General features: G+C 47.2%; 1 pseudogene; it reads right to left on the bottom strand.

The window, feature by feature from the left end:
* Nucleotides 1-8,914: 8,914 nt before the first annotated feature.
* On the bottom strand, nucleotides 8,915-11,232 carry LOC123578521 (annotated as a pseudogene).
* Between the last annotated feature and the right edge of the window lie 2,319 nt (nucleotides 11,233-13,551).

Here is a 13,551-nt window from a genome sequence, read left to right as displayed (position 1 = left end):
AGAGGCAAGAAATGCAGGTCAACGGTTCATAGTAATATTGAAAGGACCAGGGTTTGTGGGTTTAAGTAAACAAAGAAATGAGCGGATACAAGGTAAGCCGCTCTAATGTCACTGCCAGTTACAAGTGCTCCATCACTTTCTGGAGTAAGCAAAAAGGGGGAACATCACGGTGCAGGCTGGAAATTGCACTGGACCTGAGCACAGCGGTCCTGACACAGAACTCCTTCCTTCGGGGCTCTGGGAACGTGCCTTTCCCACCTCACTTCCTGGGGTTGAGCAGGGCTGACCCAAGCCCTCGGCTACAGCGGCAGGCGTGTGCGGCCGGCCAAACCACTCTGAGCCTGCAGGCCCGGCCGAGAGATCTCTCGGCCGGGGCCTCTGGACGAGAGACGCTCTCCGCACAGGCTGTAACCCTATGCTGCCAAAGGCCACTGTGCAGAACGGTCCCACTGAGGCAAGAGTCACCCACCCCCTCTCTTCCCGAGTTCACCCTTCTCAGGGGAGCCCAAGAGGCCTCTGGGGGAGAAAGACAGAACGGGGCGCAGGTACAACTCACAGATAGTTGTGCCCGTTAGCTCCCGACTTCACGTGGCGGGAGGGCACTTCTGAAACTTCAAAATCCTGCAAGAACACATCTTATCCATCAAGAGTAGAAGTGGAAAGTCGGAAGCGTCGAGGAGAGGAATCAGGGAGAGTGAAGAGTCAGTCCCTCCTGAGACACAGGATGGGGAATTGGACAAGTAGAATCTTTACCCCATCAAGGAACTCCACTAATGGTTCTACTAGGGAGTGGGAGAGGAGGCACCAACAGATGTTTCAAAAAAGCAAATGGGAGACTAATAAACAAAAAGCAGAAGCGGATCCATGAATCCGGAGAACAAACTGATGGCTGCCAGAGGGAAGGGGGGGGGGGGACGGGCAAAATGGGTGAAAGGGAGTGGGAGATACAGGCTTCCGGATGCGGGATGAGTAAGTCATGGGGACGAAAGGTGCGGCAGAGAGAATACAGTCAGTGGGCTTGTAACAGCGCTGTGTGGTGACAGAAGGTAGCTGCATCTGTGGTGAGCACAGCAGAACATCTAGACTTGTCCGATCACTACGCTCTACACCCAAAACTAATGTAACGCTGTGTGTCAACAATACTTCAATTATAAACAAACAAACAAACAAACAAGGCAAATGGTTCAAGTTCAGTCGGTTAAATGTGAGGAAAGGGAACATAAAATCAGGGAGGTGCCTTATCCTAATTTTTTTTCTTTAACTCAAGCAGGACTTTCTCAGAGAGCCTCACCTGATTCCACAATTCTCGTCATCTATGATGAGTCTGGCAACTTCATTCACATCCCTGGCCGAATGCTGCCGGACCTGCCGCTTCCACCCTTTCAAGGCAGCTGAGGCCTTGCCTCCTGGCCCAGTTCAGATGCCTCTGACAAAGGAAAGCTTTGCCTTTGCCTGGTCTTGCCTCTGTTTCCAGAGCAGCATGCTCTGTGGCCCACAGATCTTGGCTGGACTCACATGGAAGGATATGGCAGGGCAGCTTTCCCGGCCAACTGGTCTCCCTCTGTCCGCCATGTGGGCAGCTGGGCTCCCTGCTCCTGTCTCCCAGTGCTGTGGTTGAGTTCTTTCACTGGGAGATGAATGGCACTTGTGTCAAAGCAAATGCAAATATAGATAATGTAAGACTTGCCCACAGATAGCTGCCTGGGATGCTAATAGAATGCCCGCATCTGATTTTGTGTTCCCAGGACAAAACTGACCTCTGCAACTGGTCTGAATTATATTGATCCAACCCCAGGGACCGTGGAACGAGACAGTAGTGTGGCTAATGGCAATTCTCTGCGTGGTACATTCTTTCCCATGTGCTGAGGTCTTCCCTGAGAACAAGGCCCGACGGGATGGCGTAAGTGGAGATGTGCTCTTCTTTAGGCATCTGTCAGGCCTTTGGGGACGTGATGCAAAGGCTGCAGAATTGGGGGAGAGAGGGCTCATCTGCAAAAGCTGTACAACTCCAATTTGGAAAAGATTACTGGTTTCTTCATTTAGTAAAAAAGTCTGATTTTTACCAGTGCACTCAACCCAGCTGAAAGGCTGCTTCCCAGCCTTCTTTACGGTCAGGTGTGGTCATTAGACTAAGTGCTTGCCAGTGAGTTATTAGCAGAAGTGTTGTGTGGAACTTCTAAGAAGTCTAAGAAATTGAGAAGAAGTGAATGTTTCTTCTTCCCTTCCTCTTATTCTGCTTCCAGGAACACAGATGTGATGGCTGGGGCTTCAGCTTCCATTATGGACCATGAAGACAAAGGCTACTACTCTAGGATTAGTAGGGCAGACAGCTAGAAGAGAATGGGTCTTTTTGAAGTCTTCCTGAGGCTGTCAAAGACAATCCTGGGTGCCCTGGACTACAAATCTCCAGGCTGCTTTTATATGACAGAGGAATATAATTCTGTCTTATTTACAAGCTATTACTTAGAGTTATTCTATTACACACAGTATAATCCAGTCCCAACTGACTGGAGTTTCAGCTTACATCAACTTCACACAAACTAAAAATTCTGTGTTCAGTTTTGGATGACGTTTTAAGAGGAAGGTTTTCAAAATGGAATCAGAACAATTTAAGAGGCAAAGGAGAGCAGTAATATTACAAAAGCAACCATTAATTTGGCCTTCTTCTCCCTCCCTTTTGTTCCTCTGTATCCATCGTGTTTTCCTTCCAAGATTTATGATGGTTAATATCCCTCTCTTAGCGGTAGAAATTGGAGTAGTGGTTATCTCAGAGACGGGAGGCTTGCTCTCTGAGCAGGGGCACAAAGGGGTCTTATAGGACATTGAAAATGTTCTGTATCTTGACCTACGTGATAGTTATACAAACACATACATAAGTTGATGGTTATCAGTTGCATCTTTAAGATTAGTAGGCTTTATTGTATATAAATTACACTTCCATAAAAGCAATTTATAAAAGTCCTTTCTCAACTCCCACACCTTTTTTTTGGAGCTTTTAAGAAATATTTACTATTGAGATATAGTTGACATACAGTGTTATATTAGTCGCAGGTGTACAACATAGCGACTTCATAACTATACACTAGTCAGTGCTTCCCACGGTAAGGGTAGTTACCACCCGTCACTGCACAACATTTTTACCATATTATTAACTATATTCCCTGTGCTGTACTTTTCATCTCCGTGACTTGTTTATGAGGGGAAGTTTGTACCTCTTAATCCTTTTATCTATTTCACCGACCCACCCCCACACCTCACTCCCCTCTGGCAACCCCCGTTTGTCCTCTGCACGAGTCTGTATCTGTTTGGTTGGTTGTTTTAGATTCTACGTATAAGTGACATCATGTGGCATTTCCTTTTCTCTGTCTGACTTATTTCACTTAGCATAACACCCTCTAGGTCCATTCTTTTCTATGCCTGAGTAACATTTCATTGCACATGTATACCACGTCTTTATCCATTCATCTATCATTGGATACTCGGGTTGCTTCCTTATCTTGGCTATTATAAATAATGCTTCAGTAAACACAGGGGATGCATATATCTGTCTGAACTAGTGTTTTCATTTTCTTCGGGTAAATACCCAGTAGTGGAAATACTAGATCATAGGATATTTCTATTTATAATTTCTTGAGGAATCTCCACAGTTTTCCACAGTGGTGGCACCAATGTGCACTCCCACCAACGTGCACGGGGGATCCTTTTTCTCCACATCCTCCCCCAACGCTTCCTTGTCTTTTTAACACCAGCCGTTCTAACTGGTGTGAAGTGATATCTCATTGTGGTTGTGTTTTGAATCTCCCTGATGATTAGTGATATTGAGCATCTTTTTATGTACCTGTTGGTCTTCTGTATGCCTTCTTTGGAAAAGTGTCTATTCAGGTATCTGCCCATTTTTTTTTTTTAATTTTTTTTTTCAACGTTTATTTACTTTTGGGACAGAGAGAGACAGAGCATGAACGGGGGAGGGGCAGAGAGAGAGGAAGACACAGAATCGGAAACAGGCTCCAGGCTCTGAGCCATCAGCTTGACGCGGGGCTCGAACTCACAGACCGCGAGATCGTGACCTGGCTGAAGTTGGACGCTTAACCGACTGCGCCACCCAGGCGCCCCGGTATCTGCCCATTTTTTAATTAGATTGTTGGTTGGTTGGTTGGTTGGTTGGTTGGTGGTGAGTTGTCTAAGTTCTTTATGTATCGTGGATATTAATCTTTTATCAAATACATCATTTGCAAATATCTTCACCCATGCAGTAAGTTGCCTTTTTGTTTTGTTGATGGTTTCCTTTGTTGTGCAAAAGCTTTTTATTTTGGTGTATTTCTAATATTCTAATAGTTTATTTTTGCTTTTCTCTCCCTCACCTGAAGAGACATATCCATAAATATGTTGCTAAGAGTGATGTCCAAGAGATTACTGCCTAGATTTTACTTTAGGATTTTTATGGTTCCAGGTCTCACATTGAGATCTTTAATCCATTTTGAGTTTATTTTTGTGTATGCTGTACAAAAGTGGTCCAGTTTCATTCTTTTGCATGTAGCTGTCCAGTTTTCCCAGCACCTCTTGTTGAAGAAACTATCTTTTACTCATTGTATATTTTTGCCTCCTCTGTTGTAGGGGGATTGACCATATAAGTATAGATATATTTCTGGACACTCTATCCTATTCCACTGATCTATGTGTCTATTTTTGTGGCAGTGTCATGCTGTTTTGATTAGTATAGCTTTGTAGTCTATTGTGAAATATGGGATCGTGGTACCTCCAGCTTTGTTCTTTCTCAAGGTTGCTTTGGCTCTTCGGGGTCTTTTGTGGTTCCATACAGATTTTAGGATCATTTGTTCTAGTTCTGTGAAAAATACTATCGGTATTTTGATAGAGATTGCATTGAATCTGTAAAATCATATGCCTCTGTATGTCATCACAGATATTTTAGTCTTAGAAGTATTTTTCCTCCCTATTATGTACTATTCAAGATTTCTATAATTTTGACATTCTCCCCTTCCTCTTTACCCAGTTTTGTCAGATCGGGAAAAGGCCCAGTTAATATTCACTTTCCCAGAAACCCTTGCAGCCAGGGGTTGTCATGAGATACAGCGCTAGCCAATGAGAAATAAGAAGTCTGCTAAGGAGGGCTTCTAGAGAAGCTATCATTTTCTTGGTTACAAAAAGGGATAGATTTGGGCGATGATGATATGTCAACGTAGGTTCATCATTGTAACAAATGGAACACAGGTCGGGGATGTGGATAATGGGGGAGGCTGTGCATGTGTCAGGGATACGGGGACTCTCCATGGCTTCTGCTCAGTCTTGCTGTGGACCTGTTTTACAGAATAAAGTCACTCAGTCATTCAGCTCACATGTCCTTTACTCCTTATACTCTCCACCTCCTATTTGCTCAAAATGTAGATGCTTTTCTTAAGGTCATGAAGCAAAAAGTCAAATCTAGGGATGGTGAAGCAGAAAGCTAAAGCCCGGGTTGTTGAGGACTGCGTCTGAGAAGCTGCACCAGCCTCGTGGCCTTCATGCACCCCTGTTTCCTTCATGCGACAGGAGAAGGAGAAAATGTATGTGTTTAAGCCTCTGTGGTTTGGGTTTCCAGGTTCATTAGAGATCTAAGGCTTTTAGCTTTGTCCGTGGCAAGGACACAGGGGAGTCTTAGGTGCTGATTCGCTGTGGCTTCCTATTCCAGCAGAGCAAGGGCCCAGGGGGGAAAGAGGGAAGCACTGAACACGAAGACCCGGTCTGTGTGCTCCTCGCCCTACCTCTCTTCACAAAAGCCTCACTGGGGGCGCCTGGGGGGCGCAGTCGGTTAAGCGTCCGACTTCAGCCAGGTCACGATCTCGCGGTCCGTGAGTTCGAGCCCCGCGTCGGGCTCTGGGCTGATGGCTCAGAGCCTGGAGCCTGTTTCCGATTCTGTGTCTCCCTCTCTCTCTGCCCCTCCCCCGTTCATGCTCTGTCTCTCTCTGTCCCAAAAATAAATAAACGTTGAAAAAAAAAAAAATTAAAAAAAAACAAAAAAAACACAAAAGCCTCACTGCTCGCTGAGGGATCTGAATTCCTCTGGCCACCGAAGGAGCTGGCGGCGGGGGGGGGGGGGGGGGGGGGGGGGGGTGACTCAACATGTAGATTTTAGTTCATATAAACTTTTCGGAGAGCTGGTAGTAAAGTATTACGTCAACTGCACTGCTGTTTCTCAATCTATTTTTAACCAATTTCCGTTTCTGATAAACACAAACTGTACTTTCTATAGTCTGTGTTAAGAAAATCAGGGCTTTCCCTTCTGGAAAACTACAATTTTCAAACCACATGTACTACCGCTTTCCCCACCCAGGAATTTCTGACACTTTCCCCCATGCCTCTTGAGATTCTCTGGTGAAATCTGAGTTTCCTAAGATTCTGCAAACTGGACAGAAACCCTGGCAGTTCCCATGATGCCACACCTGGTGGGGCCAGGGGGTGGGGGGACAAGGTGCATACGGGACAGAAGCAGGTAAAGGGGAGGAAAGCAGAGGAAAGGCTGGGCTGGAAAAGGAACAGAGCACCGGTTTCACCCTGAGCTGGCTTGACTCCTGCAGGATCAGCCAGCACCTGACTGCAACCACATCACAGCTTCACTGAGGAAACCTGTAACACTTCCACCGCTAAAGACTCTCTGCCCTTCCTCCTTGGCTCATGGTCAACACTGAAAGGCAGTCCAAGCTAACAGCCAGCTGCCTTCTGCTGTTTCAAAGGAGGCCTAAGCCGCTGAAAGCTACCTGGAGGTCTGGGCTGGAAGCTGCATGTAGCCAAGGGGACCGAGGGTGGGGAGATTATTAGTCCTGTTCTTGGTCTGAAGGTCAGTTTTACAGGGACAGCAGACAGAGAAGTGGGGTGGGGGAGAAAGGTCAGACAGCCTCTTCAAGATTCTATAAATAAAGGAACAGTCTCCTCCCAAGTTCCTAGTCCTGTTTCACTATCAAATCCAGATCCTTATAAACATGCATGCTCATAAATACTAAATGCCAGTGAATTCCATAGAGAGCAACAGTAGACGATATTTCCCCCTATTCTCTGTGTATCCAAAGTGGTTAAATACAGGGAGGAAGGGAGGGGTTAAACATGACAGCCCCTGGGATCTGGGGTTAGAGCATGAACTAGAACACGTGGAAGGGATCCCAGGGAACTAGGGTGGAAGGTCATTCCGTCATGGGTTCAGGGAAAGAGTGAAGGCCCAATGGCAGGAAGCCTGGTGACCATGCAGACACTTTAAGGGAAGCAGATGACATGATCTTATACCCTTGCCTATGCCCTCGTACCCTCCTGTGTGGGATTTCTACGACTTCTACAGGCTGCTGGGAGAGATAGATGGTTCTAACCTGGATCCTCCTAGCACAGGGGGAGCAGAGTCCAGCAGTGAAGACCATGGACTCCTGAGCCAGACTGTCCGGCTCCCAAGCTCAGAGTTCAGCTCTTCCATTTACCAGCTGTCTGACTTTAGGCAAATTTTTTAACCCCCACCCCCATACCTCAGTTTTCTCATCTATAAAATGCGGATGAGTGTGCCAAACTCATAGAATTTTTTTATTGCCTATATTCCCTATGCTGTACTTTTCACCCCCGTGGCTTATTTATTTTATAACTGGATGCTGTACCTCTTAATCCCCTTCAACCTATTTCGTCCGTCCCCACACTTCCTCTCCTCTCTGGCAACCACCAGTTTATTCTGTTTATGAGTCTGTTTCACAGAACGTTTTCAGGATTAATGAGTTCATCTTTACAAAGCTCTTAGCATAGTGCCTGACACACAGTATCAGAATGGGCAGTAAATGCTGGGGATGGTGTACTCATTTCCTGTGTCTGCTATAACAAATTGTCACAAACACAGTGGCTTAACACCACAGAAATTTAGTCTCTGATAGTTCTGGAGGTCAGAAATCCAAAACCAGTATGGTGGTCTAAGGAAAACCTATTCCCTGCCTCTTCCATCACCTGGTGGCACTGGCATTCCTTGGCTTGTGGTCTCATCACTCCAGTCTCTGCCTTGGTGATCCTGTCATCTTCCCCTCTTCTGTCTGTCTGAAATCTCCCTCTGCCTCCTTCTCATAAGAATATCTGTGATCGGGGCGCCTGAGTGGCTTAGTTGATTAAATGTCTGACTTCGGCTCAGGTCATGATCCCGTGGTTCATGAGTTTGAGCCCTGCGTCAGGCTCTGTGCTGACAGCGTGGAGCCTGGAGCCTGCTTCGGATTCTGTGTCTCCCTCTCTCTCTCTGCCCCTCCCCTGCTCGTGCTCGCTCGCTCTCTCTCCTCTCTCTAAAAAAATAAATAAACATTAAAAAAAAAAAAAGAGTATCCCTGATGACCTTTGAGGACCACACAGGTTATGCAGCATAACCTCCCCACCATAAGATTCTTCGTCATACCCGCAAAGTTCTTTCTCCCCATGTAAGGTGACATTCATAGGTTCCAGGGATTAAGACACGCATATCTTTTAGGGGGACCGTTATTCAGCCACCACAGCTGGTATTATTGGCCAGAGGCCTGGAGTCTGATTAACAGCAAGCAGGTGGACCGAGTAAAGGAAGGAGAGGTCTCTGCAGAGGGAGGTCAGGGTATGGTTACCAGCAGTGGGTGGCAAAATCCACGATGCCCACTAAGGAATCCAAAAGGGGCAGGACTGAAGAATACTCCTGAGATGCTAGTTCTGGGCTGCACCTTCTTGTTCCTCCCCTTCAGTGGAGCACCGGCACTGGGGATGTGGGGGGCAAGGCTGCAGAACCGGAGGACACTGCTTTTCTTTTTTAACTTTTTTAAAATTTACTTTGAGAGAGAGGCAGATCGTAAGTGGGGGAGGGACAGAGAGAGGGGGAAACACAGAATCTGAAGCAGGCTCCGGGCTCCCAGCTGTCAGCACAGAGGCCGACGTGGGTCTTGAACTCATGACCCATAGATCACGACCTGAGCCGAAGTCGGATGCTTAACCAACTGAGCCACCCAGGCACTCCCTCATAGGCACACATTTTCAATTTTCAGGTGTTTATTTTATAAAAGTTTATATGGCAATACCAGAGACAGCACCAGAACAGGCACTTAATACACACTCACCGACAAGATTAAATACGTTAACAGAGAAATACAAACAAAACTGGATCAGCAATCAAGTTTAGAAGGCAATGAACTCTCCCAAAAGAAGGAAGACATTCAGTGTAAGAGTACAGAACGCTTAGGGCAGGGAAAATCAAATCTACAGACTTAAAACCCATGGTAGAGTTAATGTTTGGGAGAAACTTAGAATTACAACTCCTTTCGTGATCTCCAACAGGATAGTGCAGATTCTCAGGATAACTAAGAAAACATCACTGATATCCTTTCCATTCACAATTGGGAGAGAAACCACTGTGCGCACGACAGGGTCACCTCCCAGGCTTCATGTATCACAAGAATTATTGTGTCTAGTGTGTGGGCGGCCGCTAATTCTTCTGTTTTAGCCACGCTCCCTGAAAAACTCTTATTAAACTTCCTGCTAAAAGAGCAGCAACATCAACAGCTAGAGCCATTCCACGATAGAAAATCAGTTGCTTCACTGTCAAAACATCCCCAACGGTGGCCACCGCATACCGGTTGTTTTCTTCTATTACCCTTAGCTGGGTCTGGCTCTCTGATCTGACGATATGATATCAGGTAAAATCGCTCCATCGGTGACTTCTTTTTCCAACACAGGCAGATCTGTTGGTGTGGCGTGGTCTCTTTGATCCCTTTCACCCCAGCTCGAACCTGTGCCTGCTCTGCGACTCTCTTCCAGTTTGTCCTCCAGACGAGCACCAGACAGAAAAGGGCTTGAAAGAAGACACAGACTATCAATCCAGACCAGAGACCTATTATCCCAAGTTTTGCGGCAAACACCAGAGATACTCCGATGGGAAAACCAAACACATGATAACCGATGGCGTTCACGATAGCACCAATCTTCTGTTTTCCTATACCTCGTAGGATTCCACCACAGGTGCCTGCAAGGGCATCAAATAGATGAAAAGGGAGCAAAAATAGGCATCACTTGGCTCACAAGGTAAAATAATAGCTCTGTCTCTGGTAAATATATAGGCAATCACATCCTTCATCGCCGAAAGTAAAATGCCCACGACGAGAGTACAGACACCCGCACACAGGAGAACGGTGATGCTAGAGTCCCGAGCCTGCTCGGCATTCCCTGCCCCCAGAGCCTTGCCCACTCGGACACTGGCCACCACACCAAAGCCAAGGGGCACCCTGTAGGCTACAGAGGCCAGTTCGTAAATGATGGCCTGGGCCCCGAGCTCTGTCACGCTAATCAGTCCTGCAAGGAAAGTTCCGATCTCAAAGGTCCACTATTCAGTGCACACCATGAACATACTGGGGACAGCCAGCTGGATGTAGGAGCCCCATTCTTGGAAACAGTCCCAAGTCCACCCTCTCCAGGTACTGATGTGGATTTTTTCCCACCACATGTACAGGAGAAGGAGAGCACACAAGAGGAACTGGGAAGTGCCGTCTGCCCAGGCAGATCCTACCACTCCAAGGTCCAGGGCATAGAGCAGGAGGGCATTCATGCCCACATTGATCACATTTGCTGCAATCCCAGTGATCACCTGAGGCATGATGATGCCCTGACTTTGCAAATATCTTGTCTGCAGCTGAAACAGGAACGCTGCAGGAAGAGCACGAATGAAAATCATCACATAAATCTGGGCTATCCTGGAGACTTCGGGTTCTTGTTTTAAGAGCAGGAGGATACGGTCCGTATTGATGAAGATGGCCCAGCAAGGAAAGCAACACAGCATCAAGATGAGGATTCCTCTTTGGAGTGTGATTCCCCACGCGTTTTAGGTTCTTGCCTCTGAAGGACTGAGACATCAGCCTGTCACAAGCGGAGGCCAAGCCAGTCCCAACTGAAATCCCAATAACATTCACCACCGATACCGCAAGAGTAACGGCATCCAGCTTGACTTTGCCCAGATGCCCACAGAAGATGGAACTGACGACGCTCATCAGGAAGATCATCAACTGGGCCAGGAACAACCGAGCCCGCGAGGGCCACCAGAGCGGCTGCCTCCTGCCGCACGTCGGCTCCACAGGCAGCCGTGCCAGCGAGGGGCGTCGGGGCGGCACGGTGCCTTCCCGGGGCACGGCGGCGACGGCGGCTGCAGGGTGGAGGACACTGCTCTTGACCTGAATCACGGGAAAGGCCGGACAAGCAGCATCTAAAAGACGATAGGGGCATCTGGGCGGCTGAGTCAGTCAAACATCTGACTCTTGATCTCAGTTCAGGTCATGATCTCATGGTACATGAGTTTGAGCCCCACGTCAGGTTCTGTGCTGACAGTGAGGAGCCTGCTTGGGATTCTCTCTCCCTCCCTCTCTCTGCCCCTCCCCCACTCACGCTCGCGCTGTCTCTCTCTCTCTCTCTCTCAAAATAAATAAATAAATAAACATTAAAAAAAGAGATATTTAAAAGAGGGTGCAAGCGGGGAAGGGCAATACGCAAACCAATGGGGGGGTGAAATGTGCCAGCACAGGACAGCAATGAGATCTCAAAGTCTACTTGGATATACTGGTCTAGAATCATCTTCTTTCTCACTCCCCCGGAGAGCTCCATTTCTCTCTGGTGTCCTGTAGCTCTTCCCACAGTGTTATTTTATCTTAAGTTGCAGACCCCAAATCCACTGATCTCTGCCTGCACTGCCACATTCTCCTGAATGCCTGCCATCACCGGTCCTCCCCTGGATGGCCCCGACCACTTCTATTCTCTCTCCACTTCCGACGTCATCCCTCTGGAGACCATGCAGATCATTCCTCACACAGCAGCGCACACATCCTACATCTCATCACATCACTCTCCTCTCACGGCCCACAAGTGACTTCCTACTGCTTACGGATGGAATCCCAAGTCCTTACTAACACCCGTCTGGTCTTCCACGGTCACGGCTCTAGCTTACCATGCTCCAGTCACACCAACCTCTCTGCCTCCCTCCTCCACTGCCCATGAACGTGCGCGTACGTGCGCGCGCGCACGCACGCGCGCACACACACACACACGTGCTTTCTGCCTTCCTGCACCATCTGCCAGCTCCCCCGCCCAGACCCCTCCTCTGCTGGAGTCTCACAGTGGCCAGCCCCAGAATCCGGCTCAACCTCTCAGGTGTCGGCTAACAGTAACTGCAGAGATGGCCTCCCCGAAGCCTCTGGCCAAGGGAGTCCCTGCCACGCGGTGACCACTGCCATCGCCCCGTTTCACTTCCTTCACAGTGTCTCTCTCTGCATAAAGACTCCCGTGGCACATATGCTCACAATCTCTATGCTCTAGCATGTAACCACCCTCCGGGAGTGTGGGACCGTGTTTATCTTTTTGACCCTGTGCTTGGCACAGATCCCACCACATCCTAGAGAGCAGGCACATTTTCATTGAACGAATGAATGAAACAACAGCTCTTCATTTACCGTTAGTGCCTTCCCCTTCCCTTTTGAATATTTTATACCCATACCTCCCTCATATTTGCTAAGCAGGATCTATGTCATAAAGACACATTAGCTTGAATTATCAATACTGGTGATGAGGAAAGATCCAGGCACCTGCCCGCAAAAGTAACGGGAGTGCCTTAATCTACAAAAGAGCTCGCAAGTGATTCCCGGCTGGGATTTCTTATGACGGTCCCAGAAGAAGCTAAAATGAGGCAACTGCAAACAAGTAACTCAGAGCTTGTGAAAATGGATTTCTCTCCATTCCAATTCTTCCGCTTATCCATCCACACATCATCCAAGAAATAATTATCAAGTGTCCAATATGTGCCAGGCTCTATGCCAGACCCTGGGGATACAATGGTGACAAAAACAGCCATGTTCCCTGCCTTCACAGATAGTTTCACAAGGGAGATGGACACTAAGCAAATCCTCACATGATAAACGTATTATAACAAACTGAGATACACACGTGCTGTGAAGGAATTGTAAAAGATGCTACGAGGGCAACAAATAATTAGAAAATAAAGTCTTAAAAATTCAACTTGTAAGAGCACCAAAAATAGCTAAGAATCAATGCAAGAAATGACGTGTAAAACCTCTCTGCTGAATATGAGGAAACACTGCTGAGAGAAATTCGACACCTAAAGAAATGGAGATATGTCATGTTTCCTGGATTGACAGGCCCGGTGTGATTCCAATGTCGACAGTTCCAAATTGATCTATGCCTTCAACACAGTCCCAGTCAGAACTCCAGCAGGCTTTTTCGTAGAAACTGATTTCTCTGGAAATGCAAATGACCTGGAAGAGCCCAAGCAATCTTAGAAAACAACATGAAGTTAGAGGATTTACACTTCCTGATTCCAAGGCTTCTTATAAAACTACAGTCATCGAGACGGTGGGAGATGGTAAAAGGAAAGACATTAAGGATTGCTAGAACAGAAGAAAGGTTTAAGAAACAGACCCACTCAGATACAATCAATTCGTTCTCAGTAAAGATACCGAGGAAATTCAACAGGATGTGGCGCTGGATAGGTAGGTAAGGATTTCTTAGAACATGAGAGCACAAAACGTAAGAGGAAAA

The sequence above is a fragment of the Leopardus geoffroyi genome, chromosome E2 (genome assembly GCF_018350155.1).
Source record: "Leopardus geoffroyi isolate Oge1 chromosome E2, O.geoffroyi_Oge1_pat1.0, whole genome shotgun sequence".
Taxonomy (NCBI): Eukaryota; Metazoa; Chordata; class Mammalia; order Carnivora; family Felidae; genus Leopardus; species Leopardus geoffroyi.
The sequence above is the reverse complement of the archived record's forward strand: the minus strand, read 5'-3'. Positions and strand labels throughout refer to the sequence as shown.